The following is a 17,497-nucleotide window of genomic DNA, read 5'->3' as shown; positions in this document are numbered from 1 at the left end:
GAATTCGCTGTGAAGACAAATGAAATGACCAGATTCCTGACCCAAAGTACAGAGTCAAAGCATGTTAATTCTGCACCCCCACCCCGCCCTTGCTTACAGACCTTTGGACTTCTACACTTGGCAAATCGACAGGGATCAGCCCTGATTTTACAGCCTACCTCCAGGCAAATAGCTCTTTCCCCAGGTCTGCCTTCCTCTGGGACTTCCTGGGGTTAATTTATCCCGCCTTTCTAGCAGTTTGCCCTTTGCTTAGTCAGCAGCCACTGTGGGGGAGGGGATTTGCTCTTCCCCCTGGAACCATTAATCCTGGGAGGGTCCCTAAGAACTGTCTAGAGTTACCTAAAATAATGTTAGGCTTCCTTTAAGGAAGCAGATGGAAATTGCCAAACCCTTTGTGTTTACCTACATTTTAAATTAGTCTGTGGTCACTACTCATAGTTAATCATGATAACAGTACCCCTGGCTAATAACCACAGATCTGATATATTCACAGCCTACATTGTACGTATGTTTTGCTTGGACTATCGTGTGTAATTTTTACACAAATCAACGAAGGAGCACTGTCTAGGGTAATTATATAACTCTCTGTTGTAGTGGGTTTTCTCATCTGTAAAATGAGGATAACATTAGTTAGCCACTCCATAGGATTGCTACAAAGGTTGGATGAATTAATACACATGAAACACTTAGAACAACACCAGTAAGTGCTATAAAAGTGTTTGCCACACCAATGCCTTATGGAACCTGGCTCCAAATTTAGATGGTGAACACATGTACTGATATTTATGTCCAAGCAGGAGGAAGGTTTAGAATGAGGATAAGGCCTGGACTATTATTATAAAAATAATAAAAATCCCCAATTTACAAGCATGTAAAGTGAGGTACAGAGAGGTCAACTTAGGCAAGGTCACTGTGCTGTTTAAGTTCATGGGTGAGCCAGGGTTCAAGCCCCAGTCTGCGTAGCTTGAAAACCTTGGCTTGTCATTTTTTAGGTGGTAGGTTTACGGCTCAAGCGGAATCACTCTAGGTTTGGTTTAGGGCTCAAGTCGGGGTGTGGGGGGGGGTCGCTGTAGGTGTGGTTTACAGCTCAAGTGGGGTCACTGTAGGAGTCGTGAAGCTTCCTGGTTTTCCAGAACCTCGTGATGTACCCTCTAGTTCCGAGCAGCCTGGCCCAGGCAGGCGTTCCATCGGTGCCAGATGACAGACTGCCTGTCTCAACTCATACCACGCCATGCCTGTGCAAAGAACTCCGAGGAGCATCCAAACCACGTCAGAAAAACTATCCTGCAATCTTCATAGCATCCCAGCCTAGCCAATGGAGGCCGTTTCTTTGCCAGGGATTTATTTGTCATTACAGGGGGCCCCAGCTGCCTGATGAATGCCTTTGTTTAAACTACTGAGTTTGCTTTGCCCCTCATAGCCTAAGGTTTGTTGATTCAGAGAATAAATTGAACTGAAAAAGAAAGAAAGTGCTTGTGCTTTGTCTGGCCCCGGGCCAGGCTGAGCAGCAGGCCAAGAGGGGTTTGGGTGCTGCCCCGCCCACTCCTTTAGGGGCCCCGGGCCTTCTGCTGTCACCTGGCTGCCAGCCTTCCCTCTAGATGCTCCATCTCAGAGAAGAGGCCTGAACTCAAGCCTCCCACCCCCCGCTGCTTGCTGCCAGCCCCCTCTCCCCACATCCCTGCATCTGAGAGGAGGAGGGAACCTGAACTCCAGAGCGCTGGAGGCACTGGGGGCGGGAACTGGGAACTCTTTCTGGAGCTGGTGGGTGGTGGTTGGGTGCTCGTTCAAGTCTGCACTCGTGGGAATCTCTGCAAAGAGTTTCAGTGAGTTGGGGCTTTGCCACTCCACCTCTCATCCGGGTGCAAGGCCCGGCCCACCGTGTGCACCACCCCCGCCCCATCTCAGGGAGGACTAGCCTAGGCTTCCCCCACCCCCCCCCCCGCAGCTAAAGCCCTCTGGGGGCTTCTCTGAATGCAACGCTAAAGGGCAAGATTCCCCTGAATTCTGTAGGATTTTCTCTCTTTCTTTCAAATGCCCTTGACCGCGCAGTTGCATTATCGGCCTGTCACGAATCCGAACCTATTATGCGAATAAGAGCTCAGCCCTCACTGGCGCTTTAAGCCAAGGCTGTTGTCAATTGCACCCATAGCAATTCTTCGAATTGCCAGTGCCATCTGGGGATCAAAAGGGGACAGCCTGAGGAGCAGAACCACCTGTGAGGTGGCCTGACTGAGCCAGCAATTCCTTAAAAGGACCCGGGTCCTGTCATCCCAGCTGCTGAGAGCAGTGCTGGCCTTCGGGAGACGAAACACTTTTTCCCAGACTGTCAGATCTGGAAGAACATTCGGTTAGACCAGTTCTACCGTGGGAGAGATCCACCCTTAGCTGATCATTTGCACCTGGGGAGGTCCTGGGGGATTGGCCAATCAAGTGTCTAGGCGAGGCAGCACGGGGAAGATCTGCAAAGCTCAGGAAGAATGGAAGGTGACAGGCGTTCAGGGGGGCACTTCTCCGGGGGCCGTGGAACTCTCTGATGTAGAACTTGTCTGTTCTAAACACAGCTGCTCTGCAAAAGCTGCAATTATTTACCCCCACAGGATCTTATTCCAGCCTTCTTTGCTCTATTCCCTGTCTTCTCCTTTAACCACTTCCTCCTTCTCTTCGGGGTCCAAGGTGTGGGGCCAGAGAGGGGTGGTCTGTCTGGGTGAGCTGACCCCAGGCCCTGGAAGCAATTAGGCGCGGCACCTCACCACTAATCGCCGGGCTTAGCTGTCTTAAACAAAAGGTCCTTTGTCCTCTGAGATTCGTTCTATGATTATGAAATTCACCTGTCAACAGACTTGAACAAAGACAAAGTTTCTCCAGAATTTTACACCAGAACGTTTTAAGTGATTGCAAGAGATCCATCACAAAGTTACTGTCAATTGCCTTTGGTGCTCTGAGATACCATTTCCTGACCTGTGTTCCAGGAATTTCCACTTACATTATGCCATTCAATTGTGAGTTAATAAGTGTGGTAAATAGGTATGATTACACGACTTTGTTCATTCATCAGTCAGTTGACAAGTTCTTAGGAGCCTTCCCTGCGTCCGTGCACCGTGTTGGCTACTGAGGATGCAGAGAAAAGTAAGAAATAGTGCCTGACCTCAAAGACTCATGGAAGAGCCAGAAATGCAAACAGGTACCCACACTACAGTGTGACATGTGCAAATGACAGCAGCAAGGATGGTGTTTGAATGACACAAAAGAAGAGGGGCAACTAACCCAGACCAAAGTGTGAGTGTTGAGGGGTCGGTCAGAAAGGTTTCCTTGACGGAGATGATCTCTGTCTTAAGCCATCATGATTAGTACTAATTACTGCGCGGAGGAGAGGGAGTTGGACTAGAGTTGAAGGTTGGTCCAGACAAAGGGAGAAACACAGGGAAAGGCCCGGGGAGGAGTTCAGTATGACCGGATCCTGCCGCGGAGGGCAGAGGGTTCTCTGAGAGCCATGAGAGGCAGAGATGAGTTAGGAGAGAAAAGCATGAGCCAAGTCATACAAAGGGATGTTTCAAATGAAGAAACTAAGGTTCAACAAGGTTAAAAACGAGCCCAAGTTCATACAACTGCAAGTAAGTACTTGTGTTGACTGTAGAGCCCCCCCCCCTTCCTTTCCCTACAGCCTGCTGCCTCCAGACTTCCCAGCAGCAAGTCTGGGTTCGCAAACTGCTTTCGCTGCTTTACCCAGCAAGGGCGACGCCGCCATGATCTTTTTCACGATTTGTATTTGTATTTCGGTATTTAATTAAAATCTGATACAGAAGTTAAACTCTCTAATATTTCACTGAAAGTCCCAGACAAGGTGGGATCGGGAGGGAGACAAACCACAAGAGACTCTTAATCTCACAAAACAAACTGAGGGTTGCGGGGTGAGGGGGGGGGAGTGGGGGAGAGGGTGGTGGGGTTATGGACATTGGGGAGAGTATGTGCTATGGTAAGTGCTGTGAAGTGTGTAAACCTGGCGATTCACAGACCTGTACCCCTGGGGCTACTAATATATTATATATTAATAAAAATAATTAATTAAAAAAAAGAAAGTCTCAGACAAAAATAAGACAAACAGCCAACAAGGCAACCTAAATAAGCCGAGGAACTCTACTGCTGGATAAACGTCTCCTAAGGAATGATTAAGGTTGTGTTCCAAGATGGAGGTACATCATCGTAGTGTTTGCAATAGCTAACAGGAGGAAACGATGTATGTGTCCATCATGTAGGTGGTTTCCTATACAGTAACTAAGGATGGTATTCAGTTTTTTTATATAAGATTTTATTTTTAAATAATCTCTACACCCAATGTGGGGCTCGAATTCACAACACAAAGATCAAGAGTTGCATGCTCTACCAAGCGAGGCAGCCAGGCACCCCTACTAATGATGATATTTATAATATAATGCTAACTTTTTAAAAATCTAGTGACCAGAAAGTGTTATTATATCATGTGAATTGGGAATTATCTGGAAAGCTTTACCCTAAGGTCCTAATACTGTCTGTCTTTTGATGGATGAGATTATAAATACTTTATTTCTTCCTCTAGCTTTTCTGCTTCTTTTTTACCCTGCTTTTTAAATGAGCATATTTTGATTCTGAATGGGGGTGGAGAAGAACCCTCAAAAACAATGAAAAGGGGGGCGCCTGGGTGGCTCAGTGGGTTAAAGCCTCTGCCTTCAGCTCAGGTCATGATCCCAGTGTCCTAGGATCGAGCCCCGCATCAGGTTCGCTGCTCCATGCAGGGCCTGCTTCCTCCTCTCTCTCTGCCTTCCTCTCTGCCTACTTGTGATCTCTGTCTGTCAAATGAATAAAATCTTAAAAAAAAAAAACAAAAAAAAAACAAAAACCAATGAAAAGAGGGTGCCTGGGGGCTCAGTTAAGTGTCTGACTCTTGATCCCAGCTCAGGTCTTAATCTCAGGATGGTGAATTCAAGTCCCACGTTGGGCCCAGCGCGGATCCCACTTAAAAAGAAAACAATGAAAGAAACTTCATTTCTATAATAATGGTGCTGTATGAGGTCCATTTCCCTCATAAGCAATCAAATTAGGGATTTTCTTTCAAAATGGCTGGGTCACATGTTCCAATCTGCTTACACCCACACCTGCCTCAAAGTATCAACCCCATTGCCAGTAGTCCACAGTTACTACTCAACTCCTTTCCAATCTAAAAAGTAATCATAAAAGCTAATACACATTACAAGAACATTTATTATGTACTAGGCACTAGTATCAGTATTTTACACATATTAGCTCATTGAAATCCTCGGTGAAGTAGATGCTATTAATATCCCCATTTGACAGATGAGCAATCTGGGCAGAGAAGTATAGTGAGTGGTTGAAACAGAATTTGCACGGGACTTCTGGGTTAAGAACTCATTCAGTTGACTACCATATCCAGTCTTTACAGCTTGTCTTTCAGGAGTCACTGTGCTGGTGTTATCTTGGTATTGATGCCTCCTCAGTGGTTAGGGCTTGTGTGTGTGCTCGGAGAGGTGATGCAGAAAACCAGCTCAGCAGCTTCAGGGGAAACTGACTGGGGGTAAGCAGGACCTGACATAGTTATCAGGGGCTTTCGTGGGACAGATGGACAATGGAAACAGTTCTCACAAATGGACAGGGTTAGAGAGACAAGGTTTAGGGTGTCTGAGAATTACATGAGGCAATCAGGACAGGTCGTTCTTTGGGGCTCAGTGTTGTGGGGGGTATCCTTCCAAAAGGGCACCATTAGTTGTCTTAATCTGGTGAAGTCAGAGACTGTCTGTAGTATATGGTCAGCACCAGCCTGGAAACATAGTAGATGCTCAAAAACTATCCGCTGAATCAATGAAAGAATGAATTGTCTTCTTGTTCTCAGCTGCCAGGCAGCTAATCCCTGCTCCGATGAGCTCACTGATAAAATGTCAGGTAAGAAAACCTTCTAGGAAATCAAGTCTTAAGTCAGGGGGGATGTGGAACAAACCTTTCATATACTACAGTAACAAAATTTCCCTGGACTAAACCTGCACCCAGGTAAAACCATGTGGTCACGGGAAACCGTCACTGACTGCCAGAGATGAGAAATGCTATGATTGGGCTTCCCCAAAGTTCAACAAAGGAGAGGTCGTGTCCTCTCCTGATAGCCTGCATAAGCTCTCCAAGTCTGTTTGGAGATGCCACCAACATGCCTGTTCGATTTCACATTTGTAGGAATGTGGGGTAGAGCCTCCTCAGCCGGGACGAGCAGATGTCAAGTTCAACATTCAGAAAGGAGGAGTATTTTTGGTTTTGATTTATAAACATCAATGAGTCAACTTCACCAGATCCTTCTGCACAGATAATCGCACCTAAGAAATAAGGAGCAAGATATGGGAGTGTGGGATTTGGGATTGTGCAACTAATTTTAAGACCCAAAGGTTAATATCTCTTGGGACCCCCGTTTCCCACTGAGGATGGCTCGTGACAATTCCTGCCGCTACTTCCTTCCCAGCTTCCCCCAATTCTACATTTTGCAAGTGAAACCATGCTTTGTCTTTCTTTCTTGAATGCTAGAACTTTAGAGGTCCAGTAGTTAAAAATATATATGAATGCAAATTGTTCTGGGCTTGGCCGTGCTTGTCCCTGTGTGCAGTAAGAGAATCCCAGACAACCGCTTTGAGTTAGGCTGCACATCCCAGCGACAACAGATCTGCCATATTGAAATAGCCCGGAGGAGGGAGGATGGCAGAGGTCTGCAAACCTGGTATCAGCCCCCAACTAAGTCCGACTGAGAAGAATATGTAACCACCAGGCTTTGGGTTGACAGAGCCCAGGTTGCCGCAAGACCCACATGCATGGGTGAGTCAGCACTCAGGACTTGGATGGCTATACACAGGGTAGACTAGAAGGAAAGGGGCAGAATGCAGCCCGCAGGCCCAGGAGTTCGGTGATACCGCTAAGCCACGGGCTCAGCAAATCTCACCTGTGTGCATGATGCAAGGTGAAGATCAAGCAAGAGGAGGGCGGAGCCTGGTGGAACCGAGCCAGCTGCCACGGCGGGAGCCAGCAGCAAACGGCAGCAGCCCAAGTCAGAGACTAGGCGAGTGAGGGTCAGGAACTCAGACAGACGTCTAAGAAGGGAAAGAGGAACAAAACCTTGAGGGTGGAGCTTGGCAAGATGCCAAGTTGGGTCTGAGTCAGGAGCCCCTTACTTGCTTCTTGCTGCAGGGCAGAGCTGGTCTCTTGGTGTAGTCCGCAGGTGTCGAAAACGCCAGCACACCTGGCTAACGTGGGGGTGTTGACGGGGTGTGGGAACGAGACGCTCGGTGGCAGGGAAATTAGCCTGAGTGATAGTTCATATGACCTCACGTCTTGCTAATCAGTTAAAAGCCCTTAGAAATTCATTATTATTTTTCCACTTTCACATCCAGCTTTAATACGTGATAAGACATACATTCGTTATGGAAAGATTGGAAAATTCTGGCAACAAAAAGAAAAAAGTAAAATCCCAATAAAACTCCACCACCTAGATTTTTAACATTTTGGTATATATTTTATACACTGATCTACTATGTTCTTAGGGATCCCCAAACTTCACATGTGCCTCCCCCACTCCATTTAGTTTGGCAGACTTTTCTGGATATATTTTTAAAAGATTCTCTGTTCAGACAGCACAGCTTCTCCACAGTAACCTTAATACGTTGTGTTTCATGGCCTCTTATTAAGTAGATGTTTTAAAAGGCATTATTCTTTAATGGCTTCTTTATAGAGTTTCTGTGAAATTCACAACCTGTCAGAACAAAGTGGCTTCCAACCAGTTCAGAGCCCCGCTGGGTGACATACTGAGCACTCTTTCTAAAGGCAATAAAACTAATTCAAGGAAGGAAGAGACAGAAATGGAGAGACGTTGGAGTTGTAAGCAGCACAGAAACAGGAGTCAACAGTACAGTCAAAAGGTGAGAAAAGATGAGGTTAGGAGAAAAGAGTGACCATGAAAGGGAAGAGTGGATCAAAGGAAGGCGTTTTGGGTGTTTATCTCTTTCTTGTCCTCCATGGACAGCCTGGTGTAATGCAATGGGCTCTGCTTTTATTTTTTTTTTTTTTAAGATTTTATTTATTTACTTTAGAGAGAAAGAGAGAGCACATGGTCAGGGGGGAGGGATAGAGGGAGAGGGAAGAGCAGACTCCCTGCTGAGCAGGGAGCTGGATGTGGGATTCGATCCCAGGACCTGGAGATCATGACCTAAGCCAAAGGCAGACACTTAACCAACTGGGTCACCCAGGTGCCCCCAACCCCAGTTTTGCTTTTAACCTGCTGAAAGCCCTTGGGCGAGTCTCTTCCTTGCTCTAGATCCAAATCTCCTCACTTAGAAAACGAAGGGGCCAGACTACATGACATCTGATGGTCTCTCTTGTGCCCTGCGTGTCCCGTATTGCTGCATACATACAGAATGTTTTATCGAATTCAGATTTAAAGAAAACTCCTGCTAGCATTTGGAATCTGGTTGTGCATCACGCACACCACACGGGTTTAGTGCTAAAGCATTACATGGAAACAAACAATTATCATTGTTTTAATTACCCGGAGTAGCTAGCAATTTCGACAAGACTTGGGAGCACTGTCTTGAAAACGCTATTATTACCCTGTCACTTTTCAACAGCCTTTCCAACATAGGCATGGTAATAACAGTGTCCCAGGAGTGGGGGCAAGATAGCTATTAGAGTGGTACTCTTGTTTTTTTTTTTTTCTTTTTATTCCTTTAGTACGAAGGCTAACTCTGAGCAATGAGATACCATCCAGCAAAGAGTGTGAATCAGTTGCAACCTGTCTAGATCATTGCCAGGCCTCCGTAAGGCCTCAGGCAATAACACCAACCATTTTCTGGTAGCTTCAAAAAGGTGTCTGCCAGAAAGTATCTATCAGGTACTAGACTAGCTCTCTGTCTCCAGAGTTCTCTCCCGAACTTGGTTTGGTCAGTATCAATACGGCCGGTAAAGAGGGCGGCAGTCAGGCGGCCACTCACTTTGATTCTCCTTGATTCTCCCAGACCGCTCCCTGCCGGGGCCGCCACGTGGGCTGGAAATCTTGCTGAGCACTTAATCTTAAACAACGTTGAGCGCCCATCTATCATACACGCAGTACTCTGAACTGCCTTGTGTTCTCAGAAATGAAACAAAACCCAGTTGTAGCTTGGTGTGAAGGTCACACATGCACAAGCAAATACAAGGGGCGTTCTCTCCGTTTAGCCCCACCAGGAAATCGTAAGTACCCAGTTAAACTGTGCTTCCCTCCGGAGTTTATGGCTGAGCCTCTGTGCTCCTTGGAAGAGGCCTTGGTTGACTTCCTACTTATTTTCTGCTCTTTGATGTGTCTAACTGCACCTTGCTCTCCACCGGATGCCTGCAGAGAGGGCTCCGTTTTAGAATGAATGGCTGCTACCTGGAAATCAGCCTCTCAGTGGTTCTTTCTTTTTACCAGGAGTTCAACCCCCCACAGAAGGGTTACAGCATAGCCAATCATTTCTTCTGCCTTGCCCTGAAGGAGCTCCATTTCCTAGGTTCCTGGGGAGTTTACCTAGTGCATACTCTGAAATCATGTTCAATTTCTTTCTTAGAAAACTGGTTGCGTCTGACTCAATGGGTAAATGTGTGAGACATGGGCTTAGCTGTTTTACTTTATTTTTTATTTTTTGCAACTTCAGGTTATTTGAATTTTTAAAAAAGGTTTTATTTATTTGACAGAGAGATAGACCCAGAGATCATGACCCGAGTGGAAAGCAGAAGCTTAACTGACTGAGTCACCCAGTCACCCCAGGATATTTTCAGTTTTAATGAAAAGTGAAATAGCCTTTTAAAAGGGGCCATCTCAGGGTTTAATCATCTCAGGGTTTAATCCCTAAGGGGTTCTGAGATTTTTTTGGATATAGCCTGTGCATGACAGGGAAACAAAAAGATTTACCTCTGGAGGGACCCACACTCTCTGTAAATGAGATGTATGCCTGTTGCTGTTTATAAACAAAGAGCTAGACTGAGGTGAAGGAGGGTTTTCCATCATTGAAACTAAACCAGCGTCACTGAAAACATTCTAGCCCTGGATCTGTACCAAATGGTACCCAAGTCCAGAAGTATCTCCAGACTATTCTACTCAGTACAAATCAGATACTCTTACTAGAGTGCCTTTGTGGTTCTGGGTTCTGAAATGCCATTCGGAGTTCGGTACATGAAGAGGAAAAGGAGAGATGGAAATTAGCCATCAGGTTGGCCAGAAGGGACTAGCTCACAGTCGTCTACATAAAGATGCCGAGTGGCAATGTGCTTATACTATCCTGGACAGACCTGATTCTCAGCCAGTTACAGAGCGGGTGACTGGGGTAAGTCGCAAATGGGATAATACATAAAAGACCAGGAAAAAAAATTTCCAAGTGGATGACTTTAGAAGGAATCAGTGAGAACATCAGAAACAGAGTGTCAAGGTCACCTGGGTGGCTCAGTGGGTTAAGCATCTGCCTTTGGCTCTGGTCATGATGCCAGGGTCCTGGGATCGAGCTTCGCATTAGGCTCCCTGCTCAGCGAGGAGCCTGCTTCTCCCTTTACCTCTGTGTGCCGCTCCCTCTGCTTGTGCTCTCTCTGTCAAATAAAGAAGTAAAATCTTTTAAAAGAGAGAGAGAGAGACGGAGTGTCAAGAAGATATTTTGTAAGTGTACATCGGCAGAAAACTTGGGTATGACAAACCATGATTTTCTTTCCAGACTGACGCACAGGGTAGGGAGTGTCCAAGGAGGGGCTCAAGTATGTGCAGACATTGGTGAGGAATGTTCCAAGCATCCTCACTCTCAGATAGGTGGGTCTGGGAAGAATTCAGTGGCAAGGAGTGGTGGGAAGTGAGGGAGGCAAGCTTCGGGGGGGGGGGGGTGCGGTAGCCCCTTGTTGTGCATGTGGTCGGTGAGGCACCCGGCAAAGAAACAGATGTCAGGAAAGAGCAGGGTGATGCAGAAGGGCGAATAAAAGGCAGCAGAAGCTCTGCCATGGTTGATGCAAACTCTGGCCCTGGCCGAGAGCAAAAGGGGGGCAAGTGAAGGGAACACCAGGACCTCCAGGCCTCTCACTCTCCCTGACCTCCCCAGCCCCAGTGCGCCGGCCGTGGACGCGTGTCTCATACCTCACCTCCTTGGCTGCCGAAGTCCAGGCCACCATCTCTCTTCTCTCACCCAAGCTGTGGAAGGAGCCCCCACCCCAGCTCCGCCTGTTGCCTCTTTTGCCCCCCACTCCCTCTGTTCCTTACACCCTCATCCTGCAAGTTGTTGGTAACAGAGCAGCAGAAGGACCAGTCTCACCTGGGAAATTGCAAGAAGTGCAGATTCTCAGGCCCCTCCTCCCACCCATCGAATCGCAATCTGTATTTTAACAAGATCCCCAGGTGATTCATATGCACTTTACAGTTTGGGAGCCTCTGCCCTAACCACTGTCCAGACGGTGCTCCGGAAACCCAGCTCTGACCATGTCAATTTCCACTTAAAGTCATTCAGCGATCCCCACCTTGAGCCTCGCCTTCCGGTTTATGGCTCCCCTGGCACAAAAGGCCCATCTTGGTAAGGCTCCCACCCACTTTTCCAGTCCCCGTGTCTCAATTTCTCCTTTCCGAACACCTCACTGCTAACAGTTTCGTTCACACCAGGCTTTCTAGGCTCTGCCTCTGACATCCTTCTCTTATCCTCCAACTCTTGCTTTCTGTCTTGGGTTAGGTGTCCACTCCAATCGGAATCCATCATGCTATGCCCTTTCCCATCTTTCTGGGTGAGGGGCCCATTGGATGTGATCTTTTATTACCCTCTGCTTACATACTGCCACAAGGGCAGTTAGCCCCAGCTACTGCGATTACCTGTTGAAGTGCCTGACTGGCCTGCCAGCCTGTTCTGTATTCCTTCATGGGAATGCCTGTGTCCAGTTCACCCCAGGATCCCTGGAGCCCCATAAAGTACCTGGCACAGAGCAGGTGCTCAGTAATGTGTGTTACATTGACAAGACGGGAGAAAGGTCACAAAAGAATAAAGGCATACATAAAAGGACCAAGGTAAGGGCATGAGAAGTAAGCCCGGAGTTGGGGCCAGGGGAAGGGGGATGATTACAATAGAAAAAAAAAAAAAAGAATTGGATAAAGAGTCTAGAGAATGGAGAAAAACATGCTAAAGGGATTAGCTTTTAGAGGGTTTATTAAGGAGAAGGCTAAGACTGATGAAGGCATTCTCTTCCTGTCTTTTTTTTTTTTTTTTTTTTTTTTTTTGCGAGGCTGTTCTGTGGAGTCAGAGGGTTAACAGGCCCCAAAGGCAACTCATTCACTTGCCAACGAAGGTCTGATCCACTGGCACTGGCCTCTATGACACCTACATTTACGTGGGTGATCCTTAATATTCCAGATCTTGAATATTCAGTGCCACCCTCATCAAACCAGACCCCTTGGGGGGCACCTGGGTGGCTCAGTTGGCTAAGCAACTGTCTTCTGCTCAGGTCATGATCTCAAGATCCTGGGAGTGAGTCCCGCATCAGGCTCCCTGCTCAGCGGAGAGTCTGCTTCTCCCTCTGACCCTCTCCCCCTCTCATGCTCTCTCTTTCTCCCTCTGTCTCTCTTCCAAGTAAATAAATAAAATATTAAAACAAAAAAAACCCAGACCCCTTGGGTGATCCAGATTCTAACAGCTAGGTGACCATCCACCAGGCTTCGTCCAGGACGATCCTGGTTTGCAGCTGTTGTGACGATATAACAATTAGTAGCCCTGTCAACCCTTGAGAGTGTGCCAGTTTGGACGACGGTCCTCCGACACTTAACACTTCTTTTTGAGCTCTTCCTACGGCCCTGACATTATGTAAAGCACTCAATGTTAATATTCTCATGAAATGCTCTCTATGAATCTTTAAAAATTGAGAGGCGATTAGGATGCCATAAGAGTCATCCTTTTAAAGTGTACGATTCGGTGGTTTTTAGTAGACTCACTGTGTCGTGCAAATATCACAACTACCTAATTCTGGAGTATTTCCATCCTTCCCAAAAGAAACCCCATCCTAATGAGCAGTCATTCCCCATTCCACCCCCCCCACCCCAGTCTCTATGGATTTGCCTGTTCTGGACATTTCCTATAAATGGAATCATAGAACATATGGCCTTTTGTGTTTGGCTTCTGACAATCCTATTTTACAATTAAGGAAATTGAAATTCAGAGAGATGAAATAGCCTGTCGGAGATCGTCCCTCCAGCAGGTAGAGGGCAGAGCTAGGGCTCCAGGGCCCACATTCTTAGCCACCTCCTCGTATTTATTACAGGTGCTCAGCACAGTCTTGGAACTCTGTTTTGGCCTTCTGTAACCGGGCACATTCTTTCCCAAATGCCTCATAAATCTTCGTTATTTGAGAGTGGATTTAATGTTCGGAGAGAGCCAAAGTCATAAAGAGTGGATATGGTAACTAAAGTGGGTCCTCCAGCATCCAGCTGGGTCAAGGCTATGGACAGAATCGTGTCCCACCCAAATTTGTCTGTTGAGTCCCTAACCCCAATGGGACTACTGTGGTCCTGTTTGGAGATAAGACTTTAAGGAAGTAATTAAGGTTAAATAGGATCATAAGGATGGGGTCCAGATCCAATGGGTCTGGTGGTCAGAGGAGAAGGAGGAGGGGGGGGGGCAAGGGAGGGGGGGGGGGAGGAGGAGGGAGGGGGAGCAGTAGAGGGGGAGGGGGGCGGGGAGGGGACAGTTACCTTTCCGTTAGGTGAGGACACAGCAAGAAGGCAGCCATCTGCAAGCCAGGAAGAGAGGTCGCCCAGAACCCCTACCATGCTGGTACTCTGATCTCAAACTTCTCGCCTTCAGAACTAAATGAGAAATAAATGTTTGTTGTTTAAGCCATCCAGTCTATGGTGTTTTGTGAGGCAGCCAGATCTAATCCAGTCATATTTGGGGATAAAAGTAAGACATAACCATAGAGTCAGGAGAATGAGTGATAACCATCTGTGACTTCAAGAACAATTTCCTGCGGGGAACATGAGAAATATTTTGAATGTGGGAATCAGCCCTGGAAACAGGAAAAGCATCTTCTATAAGACTTTTTGTACGGCACTACACTTTTAGATTTTATGCTGTCTATTGCGTCTTTCTGAAAAATGTAACAACTATAAGGAAAATGTGAAAATAATTGATTATGCTAGTGTTAAAAATATGCTGTATTCAGTTCCAGTTCATTCTTTTCCAAAACCTTAATGACAGTGTATATTTTTTTTAAAGTACACATTCAGGTGTAAAAACATTAGACTCTACTTTACCTAATGTCGTCAAAGGTGATTGTTGGTCAGTTAATCAATAAAATTTGTTAAAGCAGAAAATCATAAATACACACACACAAACACCTTAAACTTCTATTTTTTAAAGATTTTATTTTTTTAAAGTAATCTCCACATGCAACAGGGGACTCAAACCCACAACCCTGAGATCAAGACTCTCATGCTCTGCCAATCGAGCCAGCCAGGTGCCCCTTAAAATTCTAATTTTGACATAAAACATATACATCATTATTCATTTGCCAATCTTTTGCTCAAGGGTCAAAGTTTTTTGAGTAAGGACTTCTGATTCCTTTTGTCTTTCTTCTATACACCACACCCATGATGCATCCTCTATGATTTCCAGCGTTTGCTTACTTAGTGTGGAGAAAGAATGTGGATGTTTGCAAAGCATTTTGAGTACAGAATCTTTCCGGTATTTTCTTCCCCCATATTTTACTGCTGTCATATCTAAAGCTAATTTGACAGCACAGTTTTGGGGATTCCCCTCTATTGAGTTTTTGCAAAGTGATGAACTTAGTTTTTATAGAAACAATGCTTGCTTTTAGAAAACAATTTAATGATTCTCTGGGTCCATGCAATTTAATGGTGTGATTACATTAACAAGTAGAATTCTCAAAAATGCTTTCAAGAAAACAATTATTATTGAGCATGGAACTCAACTGATGGGTGCAGAAGTACACAACCTTTAGAGTAGCCTACTGGTCATGGGCTTTCATCATGACATAGGGTCCTGTCAGTGTTTTTTTTTTTTTTTTTTAAAGATTTTATTTATTTATTTGACAGAGAGAGATCACAAGTAGGCAGAGAGGCAGGCAGAGAGAGAGAGAGGAGGAAACAGGCTCCCTGTTGAGCAGAGAGCCCGATGCGGGCCTTGATCCCAGGACCCTGAGATCATGACCTGAGCCGAAGGCAGCGGCTTAACCCACTGAGCCACCCAGGCGCCCCAGTGGTTTTTTTTTTTTTTTTTAACATTTTTTAAATTTATTTGACACACAGAGAGAGAGAGATCATAAGTAAGCAGAATTGCAGGCGGAGAGAGAGGGGGAAGCAGACTCCCTGCTGAGCAGAGAGCCCGATGTGGGGCTCGATCCCAGGACCCTGGGATCATGACCTGGTCCGAAGGCAGAGGCTTATCCCACTGAGCCACCCAGGCGCCCCTCCTGTCAGTGTTTTAAAGGGGGAATGTACGGGTGTCTGGCTGGCTCAGTCAGTGGAGCGTGGGACTCTAGATCTCAGGATTGTGGGTTCAAGTCCCATGTTGGGTGTAGAGATTACTTAAAAATAAAAGCTTAAAAATAAGTAAAGAGGGACTGTAAAACATTCTGAGTGCATCACTGAGTGCTCGTTAAAAACGTATCGAGATATTCACAGAGTAAAAAGTTAAAATTCCCCTTTAATCTATCCTCCCTCCATTTACTGTGTATCTTTCCAGACTCTCCTATGCATTTATCTATATATGTGCATTGCTTAAGTCGTATGATGTGCTCGGCACTGTACTAAAGGCTTTGATGTGAATTATCTTGTTTATTTCTCACAAGTCTATGGGATAATACTCCTATTATCTCCATTTTACAGATGAGTTAACTGAGGCTCAGAAAGAGTCAGTAATTTGCCCTAGGTCACATAGTGACTAATTTGTTCTTCCTCCTGAAAGAGCTGTCTTCTTGATGCATAGGAATCAAGTTAATCGTTTGGCTCCGTCCATTTATTCAGCAAATATTTATTGAACATCCGCTCTTTACCAGGCATTGTACGTACTGCCGGGTATTCAAACACATGGCCTGTGTCTTCAGGTACCTGGAAAAGGCAGGTCAATCTGTGAGCTAAAAGATTTTCCCCAATTCATCCAGTTAGTAAGTGGGTAGAGCAGGATTACAATTCGGGTTTGAGTTAACAAATTGTTATATGACAGGTATAGCTGCCGAAAGGCTGTGGGAGATTGTTTTGTATGGGAAACCACCTTGAATATTTGTTGTGCCCATGAGAAAAGGAATTTGGAGCCCCCAGAAATCGTTATGAGTAAAACACAGTTTGTAAATTGGAAATTATAGATAGAAGTTCTAAAAAGTTCTAAATTATATATATATAATATATAAAAATATATATAATAGTTATATATATAAGTATTATATCTATAGATATAGATACAATACTTGAACAACACAAGAGTTACACTGTTGAAAATCCATGCATAACTTTTGACTCCTCCAAAACTTAACTACTAATAGTCTACTGTTGACTAGAAGCTTTACCAATAACACAATGCAGATTTTGTATGTTCTGTGCTGTGTGTGTGTGCGTGTGCGTATTTTTTTTTTTTTTTTAAGACAAACGCTGTTCTACTAAAATCAGGGGAGAAGGTTAAACAAGATTCAGGATTGTAGTTCCAATTCCTTGAGTGGGAGGACTGGTAGTAAAGACTTTAGATCGACGAAAGAACTGGGTTAGAATGTTGACAATGTCAGCTTAAAGAAGAACTTGCAATAGAAAAGAGAATCAGAAGTCCAGAAAGGGAAAAAAGAAAAAAGTCTTGAAAAGTTGCGTGTAAAGAGTTATTATGAGAAAAATAATCGCAACGTAAAAATCACAGAATTGGATTGTAACGGTTAAACAATATTAAAGTCTGCACGCTGAGACAGAACCAAGAGCTTGCCTATTATGCAACACGTTCCACAAGGCTGGCCAATTTCGAAGTACATTATGGAGGGCTGAAGGGAAATGCCTCTCCCGAGGTGGGGGTGGAGAGCCCCAGCCACGTGAGCACTGACCTCCAAATGCATTATTGCCAAAGGCTTTTAGAGCCAGTTGGCAACATGTGCAGGGACAGAAGAATCAGGAGATTATTCTTATAAACATGGTATGGGAATCTTATGGAAGAGAGCAAAAAGGAAGCCTTGACTGGCATCCTTACAAGAGGGCTATATATTCTTTGTGACAGCAGAAACCTTTAAATATACAAACACATGGAATGTGGCAGCCTTGATGGGGAGGATTAAATAGTTCAATGGAAAAAAAAGAATCCAAAAATGAGGAGGAGAAAGGAAAATCTTGAGTTTTTTAAATTGTTTGCAAAGAAACTGGAGTCTGTGACGGAATTTGGTCCTCATGACTGAAATGTTTCCTTGGTGTCGGAAAAAGTATTGCTGTCGTATCTCTCTTTAGAAATTCTTCTTCTTCTTTTTTTTCTCATAA

This window comes from Mustela lutreola, chromosome X (assembly GCF_030435805.1).
Source record: "Mustela lutreola isolate mMusLut2 chromosome X, mMusLut2.pri, whole genome shotgun sequence".
NCBI lineage: Eukaryota > Metazoa > Chordata > Mammalia > Carnivora > Mustelidae > Mustela > Mustela lutreola.
Note: the sequence above shows the minus strand (reverse complement) of the source record.